This window comes from Pithys albifrons, chromosome 19 (assembly GCF_047495875.1).
Source record: "Pithys albifrons albifrons isolate INPA30051 chromosome 19, PitAlb_v1, whole genome shotgun sequence".
Lineage (NCBI taxonomy): Eukaryota > Metazoa > Chordata > Aves > Passeriformes > Thamnophilidae > Pithys > Pithys albifrons.
The window spans coordinates 12,616,126-12,622,927 of record NC_092476.1 but is presented as its reverse complement, the minus strand read 5'-3'; positions in this window follow the sequence as shown (position 1 = coordinate 12,622,927).

Sequence of the window (6,802 nt, the reverse complement as noted above, 5' to 3'; positions counted from 1 at the left end):
GAGAAGTCATCTTATTGAAATTATAAAAGCCCACTTGTATTCTTTTCCTCTTGCCCATTTTAGACCATGTAATTTATCTCAACTATTGAGATGGAGCAATGTAAGAAAAAGATGTGGGTAAGCAGAAGTAGATATATGAGTTGTCTATGCAAATGTTTTTCCTCAGTTAGTAACCAGTTTTATCATCTCCAATTGTTCTGCCTTTTTCATCTCAAGCTGACCCTTTGAGATTAACTTGTACCAAAAAAGGAAAGCTGAATAAAAAATATTCAGAGAGATTTGACAAAATATTAATTATACATGTGCCAGTCATTCACCTTCTCTTTCCTGGATTTCTGTTTACAAGCAATCTCCCCTTTAGAGTTCCATGTGCAAGATGTCAGTTATTTCCCAGCAGGCATCAAACAAATGTGTCCAACCCAGTTGTGAAAGAAAATTTTCTCTTTTAGACAGCACATCTCAGGTAGAATTGCACAGCATTAGCGTGCTCAGATGTAAAGAGGTTTGGAAAGTGTCCTTATAGGTGCATAAAAAAGCCAGTTTGAAGTCTGTTCCTAGGGAGTAGGTAAATCAGTCTTACCTCTTGTGACACGAGCTGGCTCTCAGGCTGGAAGCTGGTCAATACTGGAAAAGAGAAATGACAACTTCCTTCTTAGCTTTGCATAGACTCCCAAGGATAAGTTGTAGGGCAAAAATATGCTGGTGACTTGAATGCAGAATCAAAGTGTCTTTTGATACAGACAGTTCTTTAAGGAAAGCAGTTCTACAAGCAGGAGGAATGCAGTGAGATTCTTGCAGTACCCAACCCTCCATATTCTTACCTTTAATCTTTCCAACGAGACAGAACAGTCTTGTTCTACCAGCACTTTTATAGGTTCTGGTTTGCACATTCAACTCCCTCCTCCTCTTTCGTAGGTCAAGAAATTTTTGGCAAAGCATTGTCTGGCAAACTTGACTGTGTGCATGATTCCCATTTGGGCTCGTGGATATATTTAGAAATATCTGAAGTGTTCCTAGCTATGTGAATAAAACTCCTATAAATATTTTGACTTGGAATCTGGAAGGAGGAAATGCTGTCCAGCAAATAGGATAGCAGGACTGGGTCTTGGAATTATTGGCTTCTCTTCTCCTGACTGTGAATTGCTGTTTGACACATAAGATTTGTATGTCTCAGGACTCAGCAGTAATGAGAAGGGTTATTATTACACGAGTTTTGGAGAGATTTTATTCTGAAATATTCTGAAAATAAAGGATAGGAACAATCTAGTATACTCTAATTCAAAGCCAGGACAACAATATCATGCCTGTGTTATTGCATCTATTTACAACTCTTTAGTTTTTTGCTGGGTACTTTCAAAAGATCAGATAATCCCCCTGACTTCATACATTTGATTACATTGTTTAGTTCTTCTCAGGTATTACCAATTGGCTATGATTTGAAATTCAGTTTTACAAGTATTATTTTGCTGTTCTCCATACCTGGCTGTGCTGGTTTGCTCAGATTTTATGTCCAGTGGTAATCTCAGTAGGGTCACATTAGTAGGAATTCCTAAGGAGGATTTTGCATCCTTCATCTTTTAGGATTATTGGCATTTTTAACTTGCCAGTCTGCTGCTGCTGTAGAGACCTTAGACTGTGCCTGTAGTTACCAAATGCTAAAATAGAATTTAAATCACAAACACACTTCCTTCAGCCTTCCAAAGCACAAACACAAGCTCCACAGAAATGTAGAGAACTCCTGGGATTATTTTCATTTCCTTTGCAAAAAGGTATGTAGGATCTGCTATTCCGTTCTTCCATGGAACTTGGATGAGGTGCTGTGATTCTGTACCATATTCTGAAGACTCCCATTTTCCCTCAAACATCAGAGAGTTGAAGCACTATAAGAAGCATCAGAGTGAATAACCAGTCCTCTCAACTCACTACTTTAAAAAAGTTTTGTGTGCTTCCAACATTGAGACATTTGAGATCCAGTATTCTTTTCAGGATGGCAATGTCTTCCTGAAAAAAAAATGTAGAGATTGTGTGATTTCTGTTTCCAAGACAATACTGTGTGTTTGTAAAATTTTCAAGGAAGAAAACGTCATCCACTGGCATGCAAAACAGGATAAAGGGAGAGAAAGAAAGGAAATATTTCCCTCTCCTCTTCCACTGCATTATGTAATTTCTTAACAAAGAATAGACTTGACTGTTCTTTATATGTCACATGAAATTAACTCCAAGATGGATCTGCATTTTTTATCATAAACTTGTCTCTGACTGTTGACATAATGTCTTCCAAGTTGTGTGGAAACTGGAAGCTTAGCAGCTGAAATCATATAGCTCTAAGAAACCTCCCATCCAATATCCACTTTTATAGTTATTGCTGTGTTTGTGGATTCCAGTACACTGGTTCAAAGATCACACTTGCAGTATATAATTCTCTGTGTCAGTTTGACATCTTGTATTTTGTTTCACTTCCTAGAGTAAAGGGAATCATCTGGGAAGGCAGCAGATTCAAGAAGTAATTACAGATAACTTGTTTTTCTGGTTCCTTCTCATGCTAGAAGCTTGGCAATAGAGGATCACCTTCTACAATTCTTGATTTTTATCTGTCTAGTTCAGGAAATGGCACCTCACATATATTCTTCCCACAGAGAGAACATCATCAAGTCCCAATACCATTCTAGGACTCTGAGTTCTTGTTTTGCCCTGACAACACATCAGGTCTGTAAATTTCCTGAATATTTTTCCATCCTTATGTCACCTCATGATCCCAGTAAACTCCAGATTTTTAATGTAGAATTTATATAGAATTTGTTAAAGTGGGATGTGATAGTGTCAACTTGTACTTAAGCCACTTTCTCCTGTTTTCAAATTTTTGAAAATATTGCATAACATTTTTTTCACTTGAGGATGAAAAAAGATTTATAAGTACAAAGAAGTGATGGTTCTACTTTTCCTGTGATTGGTTGTAGAGGTGGACTTCACAGTACTGGACAAGTCAGTGACCTCAGTCTTCAACCCACTTTTCTCCTTTGCCAGCTTCTGCTTGACGCTTCACAGGATTTTACTCTGCAAATTCACCATTCTGCAGTAGAAAAAGAGTAATAACCTCATAGGGCCACAGAAGTGTCAGTGATGAAGGCTCTCTAGGGGTGCCTACTCATGTTTTTAAGTAATGGAATCATTTCACCTCTCTCAAAATTTTGTTGCCATGGTGCACTATGCACTAATTAAGAAACGATGTGAAGGTTGAAGTTTCCAAGCTGATTCTTGTGTTTTACCCACTTATTTTTGATGGCCTGTAAGTGATTACAGGCTGCTCTATCACTTACCAGGCTCTTTGCCACACTACACCCCTTGTAGGCCCTGGGTGCTGACCACCTTGGTGGTCCACCACTGCACTCTCCAGTTTCCACACACCATTCTTGAATAGAGGGAAAATAGTAACTTCTTTCAGTCTGATAGTGACAATCTTCCTAGTGCAGCCTAATAAGTGGTTTGTTTCCTTCACAATAAGAATGCACTGCTGGCTTGTGCTTGCATTGGTCATCTGAAGATTTACCAAAAATTCTCTCGTTGAATCAAATACTCATCATTGTCCAAGGTGCTGACAAAAACGTTGAACAATATGGAGCACAGAGTTGAACCACTGCACTTGTTACTGGCATTTAACTGAACATCAAGCCATTCATCACTAACCCTTAAACTCAGCTTTTAACAAATCTAATCTAAGTACATCTATCCAGTAAATTCTTCTGCATGACATTGCTGTAGGATACAATGCCAAAATCCTGACTGAACTTCCCTTCTTTTTTATTCCCTCACCCCTCTATCTATTTAATCATAGTATAAATCTCTTAAACACAATTTTTTTCTTCACTTCACTTCACTTCACTTCACTTCACTTCACTTCACTTCACTAGGCATCCTGTAACTTTTGAGTGTTTCTTAATTTTTTTTTAAAACTACAGAGAGGAAAAAGAGAAATGAAGTAAAAAATACTTAGTAAATAACAAAAAACTCACTGCTCTATTCTTTCTCCATTTGTTGCAATGATTGGAGGAAAAAATCCAGGCAGTAGGGGAGAAAATAAAACAATAATTGAAAATTCATTTATTTGCAAAGTGAAAAAAATTTATAAATTATTAATGAAGCTACTTTTATTCTAGTCAGCACTTCATATTGTTGTTACTGTTGTTTAGTTCACCTTAGATCTAGAAGAGTGAAATTCACAGATTTGAACAAGTACATGGTTCATATTTTATGACTAATTTTTTGTTTATCATGTTCTGATTTATAAGACTATGATTTAAGTGATTTTCATCTTGCGCTAACAAAATTATTAAACATCAAAGGCATAACTGAAATTATCAAACATTTTCTAACATTTTCTTGCAATAGTAAGTACAGGTTACAGTGTTGCATGGAGTAAGTAGGAATAGTATGGAGTTTGTACAACATTTTGTCTCTCTCAGCAATCTGCACAACTTTCTCCCACAGCATTAAGAGTGGCAAACTAGATATAATTATATAAATATTTTATTATGATAATTTTTAGACTTAAAAATCTTAATCAGAATTATTTACTAAACAGTATAGAAACTGTAACTCCTAGTATAGTACCGTGTAATATTTTTCAGCAATACTGAAGCAATTATATTGAAGCATTTATATAAAAGTTAGCAAAAGGAATTATTGAGATTAATGTTACTCACCCAGACCAGTGACAATGGGCTGATCTCTTTCGCTGAGCCTGGAGGAGTGACCTTGAGGGGTGTCCCCACTCAAGGGAGGATTCACTGCACACACTCTGAGAAAGGTTGTGTTAGAAAACTCTCATTAAAAAGAGGGACTGGACTTTTACAGTATAAAGTGCTGAACTGTCAGTCAGGTGTCTCTGGGCCAGCTGTGCCAGGTCAGCAGCTTTAGGTAAGTTAGCAGTATAACCTGTAGGCTCCTTTATCAGGTACTTTACCAAGTCTGCCGCATCTTCACCGCACTATCAGGATGCTTAACTCTAAGACTGGTGAGTCAGACTGGTTTCAGCTTTATTCAACACCAAAAGTAGCACGAACCTCCTTCTCCATTTCTCACTGACAGCTTTGCAAATAGGATGTGGTTCAAGATGTTTTACTGGCACTCCAGGCAAAGCATCCTGTTACACTTGGGTTTTTTTCTCCAATCTCTATTCCCTTTTCTGATAGTTTCTGCAGTTTATTTTACTGTTTTACCAGTGCTACTCTCATAGCCAGTATTCAGGGTCTTTTAAAGGGAAGTTTCCAGACTGCCAGGTTCCAATTCCCTCTGTTCAGGCTCTTTTGTATATTACATACAAAGGATTTAAAGTTTTAACATCAGATTAACTGTTTGAAGATATTAGAAATTACACAGTAATTACACAGATCTGACAGAGTAATATAGCAGAATATGGAAATCACACACAAACGCAACATAGCAATTAAAATATACAGTTTAATCACAATACAAAGCCATGATTCCCATTTGCCTAACAAATTTGGTGACCTATGACGAGGCTACAGCACTGGTGGATGGGGCAGACCAGCTGACATTTTCTGCCTGGACTTGTGCAGAGCATTTGACACTGTCCCACATGACATCCATGCCTTTAAATTGGAGAGAAATGGATTGGATGGATAGAACCCTCGGGGCATAAAGATCTGACTGGATGCTGCACACAGAGTTGTGGTCATGGGCACCTTGTCCCTGTGGAGACTAGTGATGAGTGGGGTCCCTCAGGGGTCAGCGCTGAGGCTGATCCTATTGCACAGCTTTGCAGGAACAGAGACAGTGGGACTGAGGCACACTCAGCATGGGCAGGGATGACATGAAGCTGGGGGTTGCAGTCACTTGCTGTAGGGAAGAGATCGATCCAGTGGGACCTGGACATGCTTGAGAGCTTGGTCTGTGTGAATCTCAAGGGGTTCAGCAAAGCAAAGTGCAGGGTCTTACACCTGGATCAGGGCAATTCCAAACACACCTACAAGTTGGGCAGATAAGTGATTAAGACCAGCCCTGTGGAGAAAGACTTGAGGGTGACAGGAGGTGAAAAACTGACTATAAGCTGTCAGTGAGCACTTGCAGCCCAGAAACCAATGCAATCCTGGGCTGCATCCAAAGGAATGTGGCCAGTACGGCAAAGGAGGTGATTGTCTTCCTCTACTTTGCCCTTGTGAGACCCCATCTGTGTACAGTTCTGGTGTCTCCATCATAAGAAAAACATGGAACTGTTGGAGCAACTCCAGAGGAGGCCACAAATTTGATAAGAGGACTGGGACACCTGCACTATGGAGACAGGCTGAGAAAGTTTGGGCTGCTCAGTCTGAGGAAGAGAAGGTTGCTTGGAGATCTCATAGCATCTTCCAGTATCTGAAGGAGCCTCCTGGGAAGCCAGAGACTCTTCCAGGATCTGTAGTGACAGAACAAGGAGCAATGGGTACAAACTGAAAGAGGTGAAATACAGGCTGGATATGAGGAAGAAATTCTTCACTATGAAAGTGATGAAATACTGGCACAGTTTGCCCAGGAAGGTTGTGGACATCCCATCCCTGGAAGTGTTCAAGGCCCGGCTGGATAAGGGCTTTATCAACCTGGTCTAGTGGGAGGTGTCCCTGTGCATGGCAGGTGGGGTTGGGACTAGATGACCTTTAAGGTCCCTTCCAGCCCTCAATATTCTGTGATTCTATGGTTACCAGTCTCTAGATGAGACTGAGCTGCCCAGTGACTAGGAAGGAATATGTGAGTTGAAGCCAACACAAGCCCATTTAAACAGAATTTTTTGATTTTTATATCCAGTGTT